This window comes from Sapajus apella, unplaced genomic scaffold (assembly GCF_009761245.1).
Source record: "Sapajus apella isolate SASKATOON/1434 unplaced genomic scaffold, GSC_monkey_1.0 scaffold14, whole genome shotgun sequence".
NCBI classification, from domain to species: domain Eukaryota; kingdom Metazoa; phylum Chordata; class Mammalia; order Primates; family Cebidae; genus Sapajus; species Sapajus apella.
The window spans coordinates 6,688,689-6,711,244 of record NW_022436954.1 but is presented as its reverse complement, the minus strand read 5'-3'; the positions used below and the strand labels follow the sequence as shown (position 1 = coordinate 6,711,244).

The 22,556-nt window shown below is 46.1% G+C and overlaps 1 long non-coding RNA gene across 1 annotated transcript; it reads right to left on the bottom strand.

Annotated features, from left to right (window-relative positions):
- Positions 1-1,488: 1,488 nt before the first annotated feature.
- On the bottom strand, positions 1,489-15,237 carry LOC116554373. The gene is made up of 2 exons (XR_004270193.1): positions 15,201-15,237; positions 1,489-1,552 (listed from the first exon to the last, which is right to left on the bottom strand). It is a non-coding gene; the product is annotated as an uncharacterized LOC116554373 (long non-coding RNA).
- Positions 15,238-22,556: the final 7,319 nt, after the last annotated feature.

Below are 22,556 nucleotides of genomic sequence, written 5' to 3'. Positions count from 1 at the left end.
GAAGTCTGTTCATTTTGTTGGTCTTTTGGAGGAATTAGCTTTTGGCCCTGCTGACTGTTAAGGGTTTTAGAGACCCTGATAAATAACATCTTTCTTTTTTATGGGATTTATATATGATTTGAGGAATGAGACCAACAGGGAGCCTGGGAGACCAATGATCATCTTGGTTGCTGAAGAGGCTGGTGGTGCAGGAGGATGAAACACACCTGCGCGCAATGGCCCCCCCAGGGCTGCACCGGCGGTGAGACGCCCTGTGTGCTCGATTACACAGGGCTGGGGAACAACCCACGCCCGGTCTCCGAGAGACATGGTTTTGGTGCTCAGTTGACTCTGTGGTCAAGAACAAGAAGAAAACACTTTTTTTTTGTTTTTTATTTTTTGTTGTTTTTTATGAGATGGAGTCTTGCTCTGTCCCCAGGCTGGAGTGCAGTGGCGCGCGATCCCGGCTCACTGCAACCTCCACCTCCCAAGTTCAAGCGATTTCCCAGCCTCAACCTCCTGAAAACACGTTCTTGACTGAAGACGGGAGAGGGAGAGAGAAGAGGAGAAGGGGAAAGGCAGGCTGGCAGGTCCATACTGGCTTCGGCTTCCTTTCTCCGTCCCATCAGTGGAGCCCACTGTAACCCCGGGAGGTGTGAGGTCGGGGAGTGAGATGAATGGGGCCTGCAGAATTCCTTCCCCGACTTGGAGGGGAGCCTCAGTAGTAGGGGATCAACAGTCTCCCCTGACACTCACCGCCTCCAACATTGGAAAGTTACTATCTCACGAGATTTTCTTTTTCTTTCTTTTTTTTTTTAATGGAGTCTTGCTCTGTTGCCCAGGCCAGCGTGCAGCAGCGCAGTCTCTGCTCACTGCAGCCTCCACCTCCCAGGTTCAGGCAATTCTGTCTCAGCCTCCCGAGTAGCTGGGACTATAGGTGTGCATCGCCACGCCCAGCTAATTTTTTTTTTTTAATTTTTAGGAGAGACCGGGTTTCACCATATTGGTCAGGCTGGTGTCAAACTCCTGACCTCAGGTGATCTGTTTGCCTTGGCCTCCCAAAGCGCTGGGATTATAGGCGTGAGCCACGTGCCTGGCCTCTTTTACCATTTTTATTTTATTGCTTTTATTTCCTTTGACTTTCTCTAATGTTTTTTTCTAGCTTCTTGACTTGAATGCTTTAGTCATTGTTTCCAGTCTTCATTTTTTTATAAACATAAAATACAGTTAAGGGTGTAAATTTAGAACTAAGTACCTATTCATTTAACTGCATCCCACAAGTTTTGCAAAGTAGTACTTCCATAGACATCTAGTTCTAAATATTTTGACATTTATTTGTAGGTTCCTTTATAATCTATAGTTACCTAAGGCTAATTTCTTATTTCCAAATGAGGCGGGTTAAAATTTATTTTTTAAAATCATGAATTTTCAGTTTATCTGCCTTGTGCTTAGAGATTAGGGCCTATAAAATATAAATTCTTCCACTTTATTGATTGATTGATTGACTAATTGAGACAATCTTACTCTGTCTCCCGGGCTAGAGTGCAGTGGCGTGATCTCGGCTCACTGCAACCTCCGCCTCCCGGGTTCACGCTATCCTCCCACCTCAGCCTCCCGAGTAGCTGGGGTTACAGGCACGTGCCAGCACACCCGGCTAGTTTTTGTATTTTTAGTAGAGATGGGGTTTCACTGTGCTGGCCAGGCTGGTCTCGAACTCCTGACTTCAAGTGATCCTCCCACCTCGGGCTCCCAAAGTTCTGGCATTACAGGCATGAGCCACTGTGCCCACCCCGCACTTTTTATTAACTCCTCTGTGACCTTGTAAATGGTCAGTTTTTACATACGTTCAGTTTATCCTTGCAAATAATGAATATTTTCTACTTGTTGCATCCAGAGTTCTATGTAAAGTAGATTAAGCTTGTGAATTTTGCTGTTCAGACATTAGAAACCATGACTTGATTTTTTTATCTGCCTGAACCTATTTGCCTCTGATAGATGAGCATCAGAATCTTTCTCCATGCCTGTGGCTGTTCAATTTCTCCTTGTAAAAGAGTCAGTTTTTGCTTTGTGTATATTGAGGACATACTGTTAGATGCATGCAAATTTGTGCTTTGGGGGATAGTGTACTTTGTCGTTATGTTATATATGTATGCCTAATAATGCTTTCTGTCATAAATCATTGTTTTAATACTGCCAGGCCAGCTTTCACAGGTTTGTTTTGGTCTGCCTTCTAGCTGCCACCCAGTCTTAATTTCCCCCTTTTTCCTTAGTAGCAGGCCCAAGCTGTATATGTGTTGTACCTGGCTGAACAACTACATTAAACAGCTCACTTGCAGCATGGTGAGGCGCTATGACTAGATGCCAGCCCAGGTCAAGAGGGCTGCTTGAAAGAGTCAACTCAGTGGGGACAGTGCCTTTTTGTTCTTTCTGCTGCCTGGAATACTGAGTGGATGGCTGGAATTTCAGCAGCCACCTTGGAACACGAGGTTGCCTTGAGGCTGGTACCAAGTACTAGAAGTGTAGAACACAAAGAAGGAAGTCGTGGGATCCCTGCTGACCACAGAACTATTTTACCTTTTCTGGACGGCTTTCATTCATACTTTTTAATGTGAGAGTGGCTTCACTGTGTTTTTGACTTTTATTTTATTTGAGGCAGAGTCTCGCTCTGTCACTCAGGCCGGAGTGCAGTGGTGTAATCTCGGCTCACTGCAACCTCTGCCTCCTGGGTCAAGTGATTCTCGTGCCTCAGTCTCCCGAGTATCTGGGATTACAAGCGCCCACCACAACGCCCAGCTAATTTTTGTATTTTTATGAGAAACAGGGTTTCTCCATGTTAGCCAGGCTGGTCTAGAACTCCTGACCTCAAGTGAACTATCTGCCTTGGCCTCAAAAAGTGTTGGGATTGTAGGTGTGAGCCACGGCACCCGGCCTCTTGTTGACTTTATATGCAGGCAAAACGAATCCTAACATATATTCCATTTGTGTGTGTGCGTATGTGCCTTTACTTTCAGTTGTTTTTGGTGTTTTATTTTAGGTATATCTGTTCACATATTTTGGTCTTAAACTCTTTATTTAGTTATACATATATTAAAGATTTAAAGAAAAACATGTGAACTTATAAATATTCTGTAGTTTTATAAGCATCACTCACCATACCTAGGACATAGTAGGTATTCACTGTGTATCTGCTGAACAATGAATGAATAGACATGCTACAAGTATCTTCTCCCATCTGTCATTTGTCTTTTGACTATAATTACAACCTCTTTGCTGTACTGAAATTAAAATTTTTTTATGTAGCCAAATATGTAAGCCTTTGCCTTTTCACTTTCTAGGTTTCTCGTTATACCTAGGGAGACCCTACTAATACCCTCCTTTTTTTTTTTTTTTTTGAGACAAAGGCTCTCTCTGTCACCCAGGCTGAAGTGCAGTGACGCGATCTTGGCTCACTGCAACCTCTGCCTCCTGGGTTCAAGCGATTCTCCTGCCTCAGCCTCCTGAGTAGCTGGGAAACAGGGGCGTGCCACCATGCCTGACTAATTTTTTGTATTTTTAGTAGAGATGGGGTTTCACCATGTTGACCAGGGTGGTCTCGATCCCCTGACCTTGTGATCTGCCCGCCTCGGCCTCCTAAAGTGCTAGGATTACAGGCGTGAGCCACTGCGCCTGGCCCATTGTCTATTTTTTTTTTTTTGTGACAGGGTCTTGCTATGTTGCCCAGGCTGGAATGTAGTCGCCATTCACAGGCATGATCCCACTACTGATCAGCATGCGAGTTTTGACCTGCTCCTTGTCTGACCTGGGCTGGTTCACCCCTCCTTAGGCAACCTGGTGGTCCCCCGCTCCCAGGAGGTCACCATATTGATGCTGAACTTAGTGTGGACACCCGATTGGCATAGCGCACTGCAGCCCAGAACTCTTGGGCTCGAGCGATCCTCCAGCCTCAGCCTCCTGGGTAGCTGGGATTACAGGCACATGCCACTGAGCCTGGCTAATTTTTGTATTTTTTGTAGAGATGGGATTTCGCCATGTTACCCAGGCTGGTCTTGAACTCCTGAGCTCAAGTGATCCACCTGCTTTGCCTTCCCAAAGTGCTGGGGTTACAGACATAAGCCACTGTGCCTGGTCTCTGCCACGTGTTTTAAAACACCTCAGCCCAGTGTAACACCCTTGGGTAAAAAAACACTAATAGGGGTCTTCCTTGGCAGAATCACACAGTCCATTTTGTCAACATGATCCTGACAGTATAGTAGGTGTTCACATAATTAATTGATGTCAATATCAGTACAAAGCTCCCTTTGGAGAGAGTGGGAAAAATCCTCCATCCTAAAGACTGGATTGATGCCATTAATTTCCTGGATCCCTTCAACTTGGCTTTATTAAGACACTTACATCTGAGCAGGGAGTTTCATATCAGTTTCAAGCTGGGCCTGGCATGGCAGGAGGTGGAAGTGAGTCTTCCCACAGGTGGGTGGACGTCGGGCAATCTGCTGGCCTGGCAGCCTCTGCAGGCCTAACGGAGTCCTCTGACCTAAGAAGGGACAGAAGCTGGTGCTGAGATCCTGCTACCTGCTGTTGCCCTCCAAGCCACCTGTGCTGACCTTGCATCTTCCTTAATGTCTCTATATATCTCGTGCTTCTTGTCTGCAACTGCTCTGCAGAAGTAGGATCTGTTAGGGGTGAACTGTGTCCCCCAGAAAGACACATTGAAGTCCTAACCCCCAGCACCTTAGAATGTGACCTTATTTGGAGGTAAGGTCTTTGTAGTAGTCAATTTAAGATGAGATCATTAGGGTGGGACTGAATGCAATCTTCCTGTGTCTTTACATAGGGACATTTGGACCCAGAGACAGATATAAAGGGAAAATGTCATGTGAAGATGAAGGCAGAGGTTGGGGTAATGCATAAGAAATGTCAAAGACTGCCAGCAAGCCCCCAGAAGCCAGGAGAAAGGCATGGGACAGCTTCTCCCTCACATCCCTCAGAAGGAACCAATCCTGGCCTCCAGAACTGTGAGATGATAAATGTCTGTTATTTTAATTACTCCATCTGTGGCTGTTGTTATGGCAACCCCAGGAAACAAATGCAGCATCCATCGCTCCTCCAACACTCAGGAAGTCCTTCCCTCAGGCCTGCCTCTCACCCTGGAGTCTCCTCCTGAGTCTCTTCAGCTCATGTCTGAATTTTTCTGTTCAATGAACAAGTCAAGTTCACATCAAGGCGGAGGCTGAGTGTGGGCTCGAAGCTGCCGGGGTCTTGCCTGTGTCCCCCAGACTGGGCATGTTCCTGCTGGCCAGGCCTGGACCTTACTTTGACCCTTTTGTAATCCCTAGGTTGGTTCAGGTATGGATAAGAGTCAGCTAACAACTGATGGTCAAAAGCGAAGAGGCTGGGTCCAGGAGACTGAGTCTTCTTTCGTTTGTCTTATTTTAAATGTTGGATTTCAGAGCCATGTTGCTCCATCTTCAGGCGTGTGTGACTGAAGGTACAGGATCTCATTCAGATTAAGGAAAATAGTATGAATTTTCTTCTTAATCACATTAAAAAAATTCCTCTAGATCACAAATTCATGTAGGCAATAGGAAAATGATATTCATTTTTGAGAAAATATAGAGGCTTTGTTAATAAGCTAGTTAAAACACAGCTGAGTTGAAGGATAAATCCTGTTTCCCTGAACTAGTAGGATTACGAAGAAATGAAGAGAAATTGAAGTCTTTGATCTTGAAATGCCCTGTAGCACCACTCTCAAACTTAGTTCAATAGGTTTGTTGGGAGAGGTGGGAGTAGAGGTGTTGCTTCCCGCCACCCCCAAAAAAGTTATTGTTATTTATATTTTTATGATTTTATTAAAATATATGCTTACTGTAAAAATATCAAGCGTTGTGGAAAAGTATTAAGAAGAAAGTAAAAATCATGTGAAATCCTACCACCTTGGCATTACCACCACTGATGTTTTGGAGCACATCCTTTCATGCCTTTCTCTATGCATCTCTTTACCCCCCAATACATTATTTTGCATACACTGGATCTTGGTAAATACTTTTTTAAATTGTTAATTGCTATTTCATTTTTCTTTTTCTTTTCTTTTGTTGTGACATCCACCTCCTGCTATCCCGGGTACACAGTAGCATCTTTTCTCCAGGCTCACTTAATCATACACAAAGTCCCTATACATATACTGTAGAGTTTTCAACAAAATCAATGCTTGTCTTTTTGACAATGGGATCAAATCGTAATGCTTCTCTGTATCTTGATTTCCTCACTTCACATGTTACAGGAAGCCCCCAGGCCATCTTGTCTAAAACTCACTTGCTCTTTCACGGTTGCATAGAAGTTCACGGTGCAAGTATAATGTCCTTTGCTCACCCTGAGTGAAGGTCTTTCACTGTGGCTGAGGCATGCTCTCTGTCACAGTCACGTCCACATAACCCTACGTACTGCTGCTTTTGTGTCCAAGGGTCAGATTCCCAAGGATGCTATTGCCCAAAGGGGTATGCATATTAAAGTTTTAATATATTAGATGAATTGATTTGCAAAAAGATTATTGTCAATTCATGTCCCCACCAGAAGTTTGTGAGAGGATTCTTTGCCCCACATCCTCTCCAATTCTATAAGCAGTGTGTCTTTTTCATTTATGTCCAAATGATCTCTACGGTGTTATGTATAAAAGCTATTTATTTAACCATGAGGCTTTTAGTTTCTGGACCCTGAGGTGCCATTTGTCTTTTTATTTCTTTTAAAATAGTTGCTATATATATACACACACATATATTTTAAAAAACAAATAATGCTTGTTCAATGCAGCTAAATTGAAGAACACAGAAAAACGCAAGAAAAGTCTAACCCAAATGCATAATCACCTGTCCACTGTTAGCTTTTGATATGTTTTCTGCTAGTTTTTTCTTTATGTATATTTTCAGACAGATACAGATAGGGTTGCAAAAATATGCGTTTTTTTATGTATGATTCTCTTGTCAGCTGTTTTTTCTCTTACCAATACATTATGAACATTTTTTCCATGCTGATACATGTTTTCCTATGGCATAATTTTTAATAGATGAAAATTAATCTATCATGTGATTTTTCCTTAACTTCCTGGCTACCATATACAACACTGGGATGAACATCTCTTTCCATTATGTTAGTTCACTTTCTGCTGGTCTTCTAGAGGTAGGGTTGTTGAGTCCAAGGTGACGCACTTTTTCAGCTTTTCACACCACCCAGTCTCTGAAAGCTTGTCTCAGAGGATGTCTCCTCCACTTTGAGTCAACAGTGGTTTTACAGGCTCATTTCAAACCAGAAGCAGACGCGCTGGCAGGGCCTGCTCCCGGCTCTTCTTCAGCTCCCGCCTGTGACATGGCGCCATGGGCAGCGCACTCTTCACTCTCCCAGGTTTCAGTGCTCTGTGACTTAAAGCCTTTTGTGGTCATGACCCCAATGGACCTTCAACATGGATCCTGCAATGTCGAGAGGGCCAGAGCCCATCCCTACAGCAGATGGGAACCCTGAAGCCACAGAAGGTCAAATGACTTGAGTCAGTGAGTGTAGGGGTCAGCTCAAGAGGCCATAACAAAATACCACAGACTGTGGGAGCTTAAACAACAGAAATTTATTTTCTTATCATTCTAGAGGCTGGAAGTCTAAGATCAAGGTGTTGGCAGGTTTGGTTTCTTCTAGAATTTTCTTCTTGGTTCCCAGATGCTGCCTTCTTGCTGTGTCCTAGTGAGGGAGGAGACCAGCAGGACTTGTTTTCTGCTCACGACCCTGCTGACCAAAACAGGATCTGGTCCAGACAGGATAAAGTGAAAAACCAAAATCAACGGGCCCAGACCAAGAGAAGGTTGCCAACGCAGTCTCTGGCTGCCCTGATGGCTCATTAGTATAAGACACTCCCACAAGCACCATGACAATTTACAAATGCTTGGGTCATTCTACAATGACCCTTGTCATTACTGCCCCTTTCCACGGCAATAGCCTGGAAGTTACTGCCCCTTTCCTGCCCAGTCTTCAGTTTGCATTGTCCCACCCCTTAATTTGATTGTAATTGAAAGTGGGTTTATTTGAACATAAATACAGTTGCCAAGAGCCAATGCATTGCCGACTCTAGGCACAGCCCAGAGTGAGTCAGCCCTGCTCTGCAAGAGGCAGAGCATCAGCTCCTCTTGAATTCTTTCCTGGGGAAGCCAAGAACTGTCCCAGGCTGAGCCCCAGTTCTGAGGCTTGCCTGTCCCGCACCACTCATGTGGCCATTTCTCTGTGCAAGCACTTCCCTGGTGTCTCTGTGGGTCCACATTTCCTCCTTCCTTTATAATAAGCCTGGTCAGATCGGATTAGGACCCGTCCTAATGGCCTCGTTTAACTTGATTGCCTGATTAAAGGTCCTATCTCCAAATGTCACATTCTGAGGGACTAGGCTTGGGGCTTCAACATATGAATTGTGAGGGTGGAAACAATTCCACTCCTCATAGTGAGTTAACAGCAGAACTGAGGAGATCCTGGCCAGGCTCACGACCACAGGTTGGGAGGATGAGGCAGGCAGATCACCAGAGGTCAGGAGTTCAAGGCCAGTCTGGCCAACATGGCGAAACCCCCTCTACTAAAAATACAAAAATTAGTCAGGCATGGTGGCACGCACCTGTAATCCCAGCTACTCGGGACGCTGAGGCAGAATTACTTGAACCCAGAGGGTGGAGGTTGAAGTGAGCCAAGATTGTGCCACTGCACTCCAGCCTGGGCAACAGAGTGAGATTCTGTCTGAATCAATCAATCAATCAATCAATCAATATCTGGGGAGATCCAGATTTCTGATCTACTCTCCTGAGAACAGAGGCTCTGGTAGGGGTGTGGGATGGACGGCAAAGGAAGCTACGGCGTCACCAGGGGACTCCCCTCAGAGTCTCACTCTTGGGAAACTGGAGGAATTATCCTCAGATCTTATTACTGAGGGAATGTATTCTCTTTCCGGGTCCTCGAGGGGTGTAGTTTTAAGGTCAAGAACTTCCCAGCACCATGTCCCCCTCCCATCTCTCTCCATCCTGGAGATTAACGGTTTGTGTTTAAATTTCATGGGCTCGGGAAGAAACTAAGAGTCAGTCACCCCAGCGGAAGTTTAGAGGAACTCCTTTCATTGGCCAGAGGAACTTGGGGAGATGGGATTTCTCCCAGGATAAATTCCCCTGCTCCTTCACCCATACCGGATTTCCAGCTCTCTGGAATCGCCTTGCACATAATGGGAGCTCTTTCCCCTCCTGGATTTCCCCTTTGGGGTCCCCTTCCATTCTTTCTCGTGGAAGCCTGTCTTCCCCTCCTAAACTCCCTCTCTCCCTCTCCCTTCCCTTCCACTCAGTGTGGAAGCTGCTTTCCTCTCCTGGATTCCATCTTTCTGGATTCTCTCACTCAGGGTGAGAGTTAGCTGTTTCTTTCTCTCTCCTTCTCCTGTCTCTCTCTCTCTGTCTTTAAATAAATCACTTTCTACAAACACTTTTGAGTCCAGCATTTACTGCGTGCTGCACCGTGGTCCCCTCTCTCATTCTTGAGAGGGCAGGAGACCAAAAACCTGGAGAAATATCCTCTCAGGGGAGCTGAGGGCACCCTGAAGCCCTGAACCCTAATATTATATTACCAGCCTCTGATGTGGGGAATCTTGTGATTCATGGATTCAGCCCAGTTTTCCAAAGTGATTCCAACACATGGACTCTAGAAGTTCTTTTTCCACAAAGTTTCTTTCATTAGCTTCAGGAGGAAGCAATGCAGGGTGGAAAGCACTGAGTTGACGGGGAGAGCCCATAGGTTTCTGGAAGTTTGGCTTCCCAATCAGTAGTTGCATGAGCCTTTTCTACAAAATGAGGAAGGCCCTATTGTCTGGAAAAGCTCTTTGTAAGCTGTAAACAAAACACATTATGACCATTAATAATAAGATAACATCAAACAAGAAAGAAATAGACATAGAATCCAAATCATTGATACCTATGAAGGAAATAAAGTCAGTACAGATTGAAAAAGTGTGACTTCTGTCTTTGCTATGAAATTCAACTCCATTTTCTTTTGCACTGGACATTAACAATTTGATCTACAGACTGACTTCTTTTTTTTTTTTTTTTGAGATGGAGTCTCACTCTTGTTGCCCAGGCTAGAGTGCAATGGCGCAATCGCAGCTCACTGCAACCTTCGCCTCCTGGGTTCAAGCAATTCTCCTGCCTCAGCCTCCCTAGTAGCTGGGATTACAGGCGCATGCCACCACAGCGAGCTAATTTTTGTATTTGTAGTAGAGACGGGGTTTCGCCATGTTGGCCAGGCTGGTCTTGAACTCCTGACCTCAGGTGACCCACTGCCCTCAGCCTCCCAAAGTGCTGGCATTACAGGTGTGAACCACTGCGCCCGGCCCCGACTGACACCTGACTTGGAGTCTGTAACAACCCTGACAAGAGACTGTACCTAGGACCCCAATGAGCCAGACTGCGAGTGACGTTTCCCATCCAGCAATTGCTGGTATTGGTGAGCCGCATTCAATGTTTCTTGGGAAATCCAGGCACAAAGAGGTAGTTGGAAGAGTCTCTCAGGTGGCTGATTATCTTGGGCAAGCTAGGCCTGGAGTTCAAAACACACAGAAAAACAGCATGGATGAATGGAAGAAAGGAACTGGAGACGCGGTGACCCGTGAAGTGGGAACGCCGAGAGGGACATTTCCCAGGAGCAGCACTAGCTTCGTGGCTGGTGAGATTTTAATTAGATTTAAAGGCTTTTGTTTAAGCCTCAGGATTGTAGATTTAAACAGATCAATACACTGACTTCGAATATGGGGAATATCATGGGACCCTGGGGACCGGCCTTCGGTGGAGGAATAGGGGCTGGCTGTGTTGCCTCAGAATCCCCGACACACGCGTGGGAAGGAGAGCCAGGAGGGGCCAGGCTGTTCGGGAGAAGAAGCCAGCAGGCATGGGCTTCACACCTGACCTGTTGCACCAGGCACTGGATAAATAGCCGCGGGCAAGTCAGTCTGAGGCTGATTCCTCCCTGCTGAGCGGGCACAGCCACACTCAGGGATTCGGACGTGGAGACAAGAGCCCAGACACTGGCTGGTGTGCAGAACAAGCCAGCTGGGATGGTATCAGAAGGCATCTTCCTTTTTGCTCCCCCAGGTCCCCCCTTGAATTCCTGCAGAGGGTGAGTGGGTGACCTGTGGCTGCTGGAACAAAGTGCCACAAACCAGACAGTGTAAAACAACAGACACTCACACTCGCCGTCCCGGGGCCAGAAATCTGGAATCAGGGTGTTGGGAGGGCCGTACTCTCTCCAAAGGCGCTGGGGGCCCTTCCTCGCCTGCCCCGTCTTCTGGTCATTGGCTCGTTCTTTGTCCCGCTCCCCCGCCGTCATCACGGGGACCTCCTGGCCTCTGCGTCCTCTCGTCATCTTCACACTCTCTGAGTGTGTCTGTGCCCAAGTTCCCTCCTCTTACAAGGACACTAGTAAGTTGCTTGGATTTAGGGTCCACATGAACCCAGCGTGACCTAATCTGAGCTGGGTTACATCCTTGAAGATTCTATTTCCAAGTAAAGTCACATCTGGAAGTTCCGGATGGACACGAATTTGTGGGGGCTGCCGTTCAACTCAGTACAGTGAGAGATGAAAATGTGGGTGCTCCCATGACTTTTTCAATTACCCTCAGGGCATCAATGTCCTGTAGTCACTTTAAGTCCAAAATAGTGTCTTGGGTGGGTGCGGTGCCTCACGCCTGTAATCCCGGCACTTTGGGAGGCTGAGATGGGTAGATTGCTTGAGTCCAGGAGTTTGAGATCAGCCTCAAACTAGTCAACATGGTGAAACCCCGTCTCTACAAAAAATACAAAAATTAGCCAGGCATAATGGTGCATGCCTGCAATTCCCACTACTTGGGAGGCTGAGACAGAAGGATTGCTTAAGTCCAAGAGGTCAAGCCACTGCGCTCCAGCCTGAGTGACATAGTGACACCCTGTCTCAAACCAAAAACAAAACCAAAAACACCAAAATAGAGTCGATTCAGAAATGCAAGGTTTCCAGCCCAATGCGTTAGTCCACACATTCTTCTCCATTCCAAGCCAAGGCACGTGGGACAGGCAACAGGGGCGGGGAGGATCGAGGCGGCATCTTCCCCATCTGACCCCCTCCCAACTCATCCCCCTCTGAAGGGGCAGGCCAGGCTCCAGGAGGCGCGACGGGGGCAGGAAAGGTCTGCGTGGCTGACACTGTCCTCACGTGGCTCTGTGTCTGGCGTCTGCCAGAGTTCATAGCTGTCGCCTCCTCTCTTGGGAACTGGCCAGTTGGGAGGCACTCAGGGCAGGGGTTCCTTGACAGCAGCCCCTGGGGTCTGGGCAGAGGCTTTGTTCCTGAGCAGCCTGCCGCCCACCCCTGTCTGCTGAGGCTGTTTGTCCTTAGAGGTGGCCCGCTGGCCTGCACTGGCTGGCACTGCGGCCCTCATCCACCTCCGTCTGGTCAAAGGATGGCCTGCAGGTGGGACCGTGCCTTAAAACGGGCGAGCCAACCCTGGTCTCTTGACCCCTCACTGTGCCTCTAACTCCGCCCTGCCCTGATCCTTTCTGATTCTAGGCCTTGAAGAGCTGCGACACCTCCCCTTGGCCACCCTGCCCTGACAGCCGGTAGGGACCTGTCTCACTCCGTGCTCTGCTGTCAGATCTGGCATCCTGGTGCTTCTGTCAGCCGAGAGTGGGAGACCCTGCTACCCACGTCGTGCTAGCACAGGGCTTGGCATGGGACAAGCCCTTGATGAGCGATGCTGTGGTTATTCAGACACATTCGCTGCCCTCGTGAGGCTGAGGCTTCGGGGTGTGGCTCAGGTGGAGGGGCAACCTCAAAGGGCCCCCTTGATGGGAGTGTGAGGGTGTGAGGCCGAGGTGACGGGGAGGCGGCAGGCTGGGCTCCGAGGAGGCTTTAGGAACTGAACCAACCCTGAGCTTCCGTGGGGTCTGAGTCGGGTGGCTGGCTGTGACATTCAGGGCTGCGTGGATCCAGCAGCCCATGGAAAGGAGCTACGAAGCTCACAATGTTGTGGGAGGCGCTAAGAGCAGGCCACGGACCCCAGGCTTCACCCCGCAGGGGATGAGGGGCCTGGCAGGTGTGAGCAGCCATGCTTCGGTTCCTCCTGCCCGTGGCTCGGGGGACATGAACCTTTCTCCTCGACACACTCTTCCCTTAGACCTCAGCTTTGGCCCCGTTTGTTCCTCGGCTCTCCAGAGTGACGTTCCCTGGTGTCCTAGGTCAGATTCCCTAGAGGTGGAGCCTGGGATGGGGATTTTTTTTTTTCTTGAGACAGAGTCTCACTCTGTCGCCCAGGCTGGAGTGCAGTGGCATGATCTTGGCTCACTGCAACCTCCACCTCCTGGATTCAAGTAATCCGCCCACCTCAGCCTCCCAAGTAGCTGGGATTACAGGCATGCACCACCAAGCCCGGCTAATTTTTGTATTTTTAGTAGAGACCCGGTTTCTCCATGTTGGCCAGGCTGGTCTCGAACTCCTTAGCTCAAGTGATCCTTGCTCCTTGGCCTCCCAAAGTGTTGGGATTATAGGCACGAGCCACCACACCTGGCCAAGATGGTGATTCTGGAGCCAGGTTTATTGAGAGGGACTCAGGGGACGGGAAGGGGAGGAGGCGGGAGATAGGAGGAGGCACAGCAGACATGGTGTTTCCGCTACAGCCTGATGGCCTCAGCCCCGTCCCACCGGGGAGCTCTTGCCACTGACAGGCAAGGAGCTGGAGATTTTGTACCCTGCATGGCATGACACCGGCTTTAGCCTACCTTCTGGGGGATGCTGTGATGGCCAGGCACTTCCAGGAAGGAATCTCCTGGCTGACTGCAGTTCCCTCCAGCTCTGAGTACCTGGGCAAGGCACCAGCAGCTTCTCCTGCTCTGCACCTGCTTCCCAATGGCTCTTCTTGTCCTCCCAGTGAGAGGCACAGGGCTCCCTCCTCAACCCTCTCCCCTCCATTCACCTCACCCGCTCTGCAATCCAACGTCCATGGCTTCTTCACCAATGCCACCTTCTCCCTTAGCAAATCATAGCCAATTGATTAACAGTGACTTCCAGGTAACAGTCCTGATGGTATGTGTCTTAGTCCATTATACTGCTATAACATATACTTGAGACCTGGTCACTTATTTAAAAATACCGGGAATTTATTTCTCACAGTTCTGGAGGCTGGGAAGTCCCAGAGCAAGGCGCCGGCAGAGTCAGTACCTGGTGAGGGCTGTTCTCTGCTTCCAAGATGGCACTTTGTTATTGCATTCTGCAGAGAGGACAAAGGCTGTGTCCTCACATGGCAGAAGGGACAGAGGGGCAAGAGGGAGATGAACGAATGCCTTCCAACAAGCTTTCAGAAGGGCTCTGATTCCATTCATGAGGGTGGTGTCCTCCTAACTCAATCACCTCCTAAAGGCCACACCTCTTAATACTGTTGCATTGGGGACTAAGATTCAACATGAATTTTGGAGGGAACACAAACATTCAAGCCATAGGAATCACACACACAGACACACACACACACACATATATACACATACATATATACACACACACACATATATATGCACACATATATATATACACATACATATATACACACATATATACACACACACACATATATATACGCACACATATATATACACATACATATATACACACATATATACATACACACACACACACATATATACGCACACATATATATATACACATACATATATACACACACATATATATACGCACACATATATATATACACATACATATGTACACACATATACACACATACATATATATATGCAAACATATATATATACACATACATATATACACACACACATATATACACACACATATATATACACGCATATATACACACACACATGCACACATATATATACACATACATATATACATGCATATATACATACACACACACATATATACGCACACATATATACACATACATATATACACGCATATATACACACACACGCACACATATATATACACATACATATATACACACATATATACATACACACACACATATATACGCACACATATATACACACACACACACACACACACACACACACACACACTCACACATATTTATGTGTGTATACATATATTTTTTTTAGATGGAGTATTGCTCTGTAGCCAGGCTGGAGTGCAGTGGCGTGATCTCGGCTCACTGCAACCTCCACCTCCCAGGTTCAAGAGATTCTTCTGCCTCAGCCTCTCAAGTAGCTGGGATTACAGGCAAGCACCACCACACCCAGCTAATTTTTGCTTTTAGTAGAGACGGGGTTTCACCGTGTTAGCCGGAATGATCTTGATTTCCTGACCTCATGATCCGCCCACCTCAGCCTCCCAAAGTGCTGGGATTATAGGCGTGAGCCACTGCGCACGGCCTTATATTCTTTTTTATTGTCTAGTATTTATAGAAACCAACTGTAACTCACATTTTGTGTTTTCCGCTACCATTTTTAAGGCCTGTCCACATCTTTTATCTTGATATTGTTTCACAACCCAATCAAGTGTTTTTCTAAATTCTCACTTCAGAGTTAATGACTGTGAGCATGAGCGAGGCACTGTGTCTGGGCTTGCTTTAGAAGAATAGTAAGCATATAAAATGCTGTAAAATGAACTTTATTGAGCTATAAGTTGGATACAGTAGAATGTGCCTATTTTAAGTGTGCAGGTCAATGGGCTTTGACGCACACGTATACCTGTGTAACCACTGCCCTCACCACCACCTCCCTGGTCCCAGCCAATCATCAATGCTTTCTGTCACCGCACATTAGCTTTTAGCCTCTCTGGAATTTCACATAAATGTAAATCATACTTTGTGCAGCCATTTGCGTCTAGTTTCTTTTGCTCAGTGTAACATCTGTGAGATTTATCCATGTTTTGGTTATTAAGAATAAAGGGACTGTGCACATTTAAGAACACATTTTTGTGTAGATATAGGTTTTCATTTCTCTTGAGTAAATACCTAGGAGTGGGGTTCTGGTTGACATGGGTGAGTATATGTTTAAATTTATAAGACAATGCCAAATTATTTCCAAAGTGGGTGTACAATTCTGCATTTGCTCCAGGAATGTGTAAGAGCTCCAGTTGCTTCCTGTCCTTGCTAATGCTTGAAATTATGTCTTCTAATCAACCATTCTAGAAGTGTCAGTGATTTTTTTTTTAAGACAAGGTCTTGCTCTGCTGCCCTGGCTGGAGTGTAGTGGCACGATCATGGTAGCCTTGATCTCCCAGGCTCAAGCAATCCTCCCAAGTTGCTGACATTACAGGCATGCACTAGCATGCCCGATTAATTTTTAAATTTTTTATAGAGACAGGGTCTTGCAATGTTGCCCAGGCTGGTCTCAAACTCCTGGGCTCAAGTGATCCTCCCACCTTGGCCTCCCAAAGTGCTGAGATTACATGTGGGAGCCACCGTGCCTAGCCTGGGGTTTTAACTTAAATGTGCATGACAACCAATGGTATTAAACTTCTATGTATGCACTTACTGGCCATTTGTATATTTTCTTCTGTGAAATATCTTTGAATTTTTTACACATTTCTAAAAATTGGGTTGTCTTCAAAGTGAGTTGTAAGAGTTCTTTACATTCTGTACACCAGTCTTTTAGCAGATATATGCATTGTAAATAATTTTTTTTTCTGGCCTGTGGCTTGCTATTTAATTCCTTTTTTAACAGGGTCTTTTGAAAAGCAGAAATTCTGACCAGGCGCGGTGGCTCACGCCTGTAATTCCCACACTTTGAGAGGCTGAGGTGGGTGGATTACGAAGTCAGGAGATCGAGACCATCCTGGTTAACATGGTGAAACCCTGTTTCTACTAAAAATACAAAAAAATTAGCTGGGTGTTGTGGCAGGTGCCTCTACTCCCAGCTACTCTGAAGGCTGAGGCAAGAGAATTGCTTCAACACGAGAGGTGGAAGTTGCAGTGAGCCAAGATTGCGCTATTGCATTCCAGCCCGGGTGACAGAGGGAGATTCTGTTTCAAAAAAAAAAAAAAAGAAAAGAAAATCAGAAATTTTAAATTTCCTTAAAGTTTAATTTATTGAAACTTTATTTGCTCATGATTTTGGCTTTCTAAGAAATCTTTGCTTCACAAGGTTGTGAAGGTTTTCTCCTGTCTCCCTCTAAAAGTTTCATAGTTTTAGTTTTTATGTTTAGGTCTGTGACTTTTTTCAAGTTCATTTTTGTGTACCATATGAGGGAATGGGCATTTCCATATATAATTGTTCCAGTACTTTACTGAATAGACCATCCTTTCCTCATTGGATTATTTTGGCAGTTTGGTAAAACATCAACAGACCGTATAATGTGTGGGTCTGTTTCTGGATTCTCTATTCTTTTCCACAAATATATGTTAATTCTTATAGCAATATTACCTGCCTGGATGACTGCAGCTTTATAGTAAGTCTTCTCATCGAAATGTTATATATGTAAAAAAATAAAAATGTTATTTTTTAACGTTATTTTAGATTTTCCACATTTTTTCATCTTTTTCAAAGTTATTTTTGCTCTTCTAGGACTTTTTTGTTTCCATATAAATTTTAGAATCACCTTATACATTTTTATAAGAAAAATCTACAGGGCTTTTAATTGGGATTGCATTAAACCTCAGCTCAACTTGAGTAAAATCAACATCTTAATGATATTGAGTTTTCCAATCCTTGAATAGGGTATATTCCTCCATTTATTTAGGTCTTCTTTAATTTCTCTCATGAGTGCTTTAAAGTTTTCAATGTACAAGTCTTGCACACATTTTATTAATTTTGTCCCCAAAGTACTTCACATGCTTGATGAAAAATTTTTTTGTTTTCTAACTCATCATTGCTAGATTAAGTATACAATTGATTTTTGTATACTGACCCTGTATCCAGCAACCTTGCCAAATTAACTTCTTGGCAAAGCAGACTGGACCCTGTGATCATGCCTGGGAACAGAGGGACACACACAGCATCCCAGGTAGTGTGGCAGATGTAAGGTGGTTCCCAGATTTGTCCATAGAGTCATTTCATTCTCAGAGGTGAACAAAGGTAAACCATCATGCAGAGCCAGAGAGAGGCTCTTAAGGTATAACATTTAAGAAACTCTTTTTAGCAAGGGCGAGGCAGCCTTAAAAAACACAGAGCACCTCCTTAAATTTTGCATCTTGTTACCATGTCATCATTATAAAACCCAAATGGAATTCCACTTGCTAAAAACTCCCTTTTTCATATGCATATTTAATGTTCACCAGAAAATCTAAATGGATTTACAGGAAGAAAACAAACAGAACTATTTCTATTTATGTTGAAAAGTAATTCTTTTTTTTTTTTTTTTTAATCTTCTGTGTGCCCACAGACATCTAGGCATGAAATAAAGGGCAATGCATGTGGCAGCTCCAGATCCCACAGGCACAGGAATGTGGCACTAAATTTTCCAGGAATTTAGCTACCACACAAAGCAAGGGAGACGGCTCTTTGTTTTTGGGAGACTTCTCCAAGAATCATTCACCGTGGCCGAGCCACACAGTACTGAGAACAACACCACTGATGGTGGCTTCCATCCACTGGCCTCTGTAGATGCCCCTAGAAAACACATGCCAGACAGGCTTGGAGAATTCTTTGAGAGACTAGGAGCATGGGCTGGGCGCGGTGGCTTACGCCTGTAATCCCAGCACTTTGGGAGGCCGAAGTGGGTGGATTGCTTGACGTCAGGAGTTCGAGACCAGCCTGGCCAACATGGTGAAACCCCGTCTCATTTAAAAAAAAAAAGAGAGAGAGAGAGAATAGGAGTAAGTATTATGTAGCACATGTTAAATATGCACAAAAAAAATCTTTGGTTTTGGCTGGGGGTGGTGGTGCACGTCTGTAATTCCGGTGATCTGGGAGGCCAAGGCAGGAGGATTGCTTTAGGCCTGGAGTTGGAGACCAGACTCGGCAACTTAGCGGGATCCCATCTCTACAAAAAACAAAACAATTACCAGGTGTGGTGGCTCATGCCTATAATCCCAGCACTTTTGGAGGCCAAGGTAGGAGGATTACTTGTGTCCAGGAGTTCAAGACCAGCCTGGGCAACATAGTGAGACCCTGTCTCTGCCAATAAATAAGTAAATAACTAGCCTGGCATGGTGGCGTGTGCCTGTAGTTCCAGCTACCTGGGAGGCTTAGGCAGGGGAATCCCTCAGCTTGGGAGGCTGATGCTGCACGGAGCTATGACCATGCCACTGCACTCCAGCCTGGGTAACAGAACAAGATCCTGTCTCAAAAACAAACAAACAAAAAGCAAAAAAGAAAAGAAAAAAGGACAAAGAAAAAGAGAAAAGAAAAGGAAAGAAAAAAAAGAACTTTGGTTTTATGTGGAAAATCGGCACGAGTCTTTCTCATTTCTAGGCACAAACAATTGTTAGGGCTTTGCACCACGTGAGTGTCCCACAGAACGTTTGCAAGGTGGCCGGAAGCAGGAGAGCGTGTTGCAGTGAGGGGTTGTCCTGGACAATGGGGCACCTGCTGCTCTGGCCGTGCCACCAAATGCCAGACACAATCATGGCCACCACCAAAGGGCTCCTACAAATGTCCGAATGCCACTGTAGAGGAATACTATTTTTAAAGGGCCCCTGGGCTGCAGTGTGGCAAGAGTCTCATCAAACTGCCCCCCCAACTCCGTAGTCCAACCCCAAACACTCACCTTCCCCACTGTTACTGTTACCAGAAAGGGGGCCCGCTCCAGACTCCAAGAGAGGGCTCTTGGACCTCACATGAGAAGAAATCTGAGGCAAGTCTCTAAAGTGAAAGCAAGCTTATTAGGAAAATCAAGGAGTAAAGGAACGGCTACTCCATCAGCAGAACGGCGGCATGGGCTGTGCGCTGATTACACTTATGATTACACTTATTTCTTGATTATATGCTAAATAAGGGGTAGATTGTTCATGACTTTTCCAGGAAAGGGGAGGGCAATTCCTGGAACTGAGGGTTCTTCACCCCTTTAGACGATAAAGAGTAACTTCTGGACGTTGCCATGGCATTTGTAGATTGTCACGTGCTGGTGGAGTGTCTCTTAGCACGCTAATGTATTATAATGAGCATTTAATGAGCAGTGAGGACAACCAGCGGTCACGGTCGCCATCTTGGTTATGGTGGGATTTGGCTGGATTCTTTACCTCGAACTGTTTTATCAGCAGGGTCTTCGGGGCTGTATCTTGTGCTGACCTCCTGTCTCACCCTGTGACTTAGAATACCAGACCTCATGGGAATGCTGCCCAGCAGGTCTCAGTCTCATTTTACCCAGTCCCTGTTCAAGATGGAGTCGCTCTGGTTGGAACGCCTCTGACCAGTCTCTCCCCATCTGCTACCTCAAAAACAGAATATCAAAAACCAAACCAAACCAAACCAAACTGAAAACACTCCGATCTTTCCCTGGGCCGCCCTTTCCAGCCACAACCCATTTCTCAGTTCCCTTTCAGCGCCAGACTCCTCAGCAGAGCCTTCCGCTCCTGCTGCCTCCATTGCATCTTCATACCCACTTTTTAGTCTAAGGGAAAGAATCTGAACATAGAGAAGCATGCAGAGAATTCACAGGCCAGATTTGACAACTGCAAACATTTTGCTGTATTTGATTGGGATCTGTGTGTTTCATCTTCCCTAACCTTTCCTCCCATCCAAGCCCTACCCCAGGCTGGGTCCCATATTCCACATTCACTGCCTCATTGAGGTGTCCCAGTGGGGCAGCGTCTCCATCTGTCTGGGAGTGTGGCTGGTGGCCACCTGCACCCTGGTGGGGAAGCTCCACGAGACAGGGTCTCATCCACTCTCACCCCAAGTTCTCCTGCACCTCGTTAAGGCATCCAGTAAATACTTGTTGCGCCAAAGAATGGCCGCCCACCAGCTGAACTCCCAGACTGATCCCTGATTGGCAATAATAGGACCTTACATGTCCATTCAAGCCTATTATTTCCCTTTTGATCATTTTTTTGTCTTTTAGTTCTGTTGATTTTTGTAATGAGGCACTCCCTGGTGGAAACATGGAAAGTATAGAGAAGTAACAAGGGGAAGAGGAAAACTCACTCATAGTCCCACCATCCAGAAAGAGATCTCGGCTCGTTGCAACCTCCACCTCCTGGGTTCAAGCGATTCTCCTGCCTCAGCCTCCTGAGTTTCTGGGATTACAGGCATCCTCCACCAGGCCCAGCTAATTTTTTGTATTTTTAGTAGAGATGGGGTTTTACCATGTTGGCCAGGCTGGTCTCAAACTCCCAAACTCAGGCGATCTGCACACCTTGGTCTCCCAAAGTTTTGAGATTAAAGGCGTGAGCCACTGCGTCTGGCCAAGAGTCATTTTTGGCTGCAGGAAGGTTCAGGGTTCCTCCTGGTTGGTGGGGGATATCATTGAGGGGAGAGGTGGAAATATTTCAGCAACTTCTGTGCCTGGAAAAGTTTGAGATAGGGAAGAGAAGCCTACACTGGATTAAGGGTAGCCTTCCAGGCAAAGTCCGGAGAACGGCTGCGATTTCCTTCAGCTCTACACTAAGCAGGGACTGGGCCACGTGGAGCCCCGTGAGTGATGGGTTACACTGAGAGTGGCACATGTATACGCCTGAAAGAACCTCGGTGTAGCCAACGGCTCCCACTCAGGATTGAAAGAAATAGAGTATCAGAGGCATATTAGTCAGAGGTCTCCAGAGAAACAGAACTCGTAGCTATGTAGAGAAATAGAGGAGATTTATTTTGGGAATTGGTTCACGCAATTGTGGAGACCGATTATTTTTGAGGTCATTTATGGACAGGCCCAGTGTCAAAAAAAAAAGGAAGGCTTTGAATGCATGTTCCCAGCTGAGGCTGAACAAGGAAGTGCCTTCTTGCTTCAACTCTTTTTTTCTTTTGAGATGGAGTTTTGCTCTTGTTACCCAGGCTAGAGTGCAATGGTGTGATCTCGGCTCACTGCAACTTCTGCCTCACTGGTTCAAGCAATTCTCCTGCCTCAGCCTCCTGAGTAGCTGGGATTACAGGCGCGTGCTACCACGCCCAGCTAATTTTGTATTTTTAGTAGAGACGGGGTTTCTCCATGTTGGTCAGGCTGGTCTCGAACTTCCGACCTCAGGTGATCTGCCTGCCTCAGCCTCCCAAAGCGCTGGGATTACAGGCGTGAACCACTGCACCCAGCCTCAGCTCTTATATCATAAACAAATGTCTTTTTAAAAATCTATTTGGTGCTATGGTTTTGCATTTTTGTGTTTCTTCTTGGTGATTTTGTTGTTTAAAAGGCCCTCACTCCAGCATAGCGCTAAAGTGCTGACTGATGTTCCTAAATGTAAGCAGGTGGGGAAAACACATGTGTTAGACACACTTTGTGCAGGCGTGAGATGATTAATCACCGATAGACACAAAAGGAGGTATATTTAAACAGAAACACACGTAAAAGAAAATTGTTTATTCATAGACTAATAACATGTGACCAGAGGCCGGCGCGGTTGCTCACGCCTGTAATCCCAGCACTTTGAGAGGCTGAGGCGGGTGGATCATGAGGTCAGGAGTTCGAGACCAGCCTGGCCAACA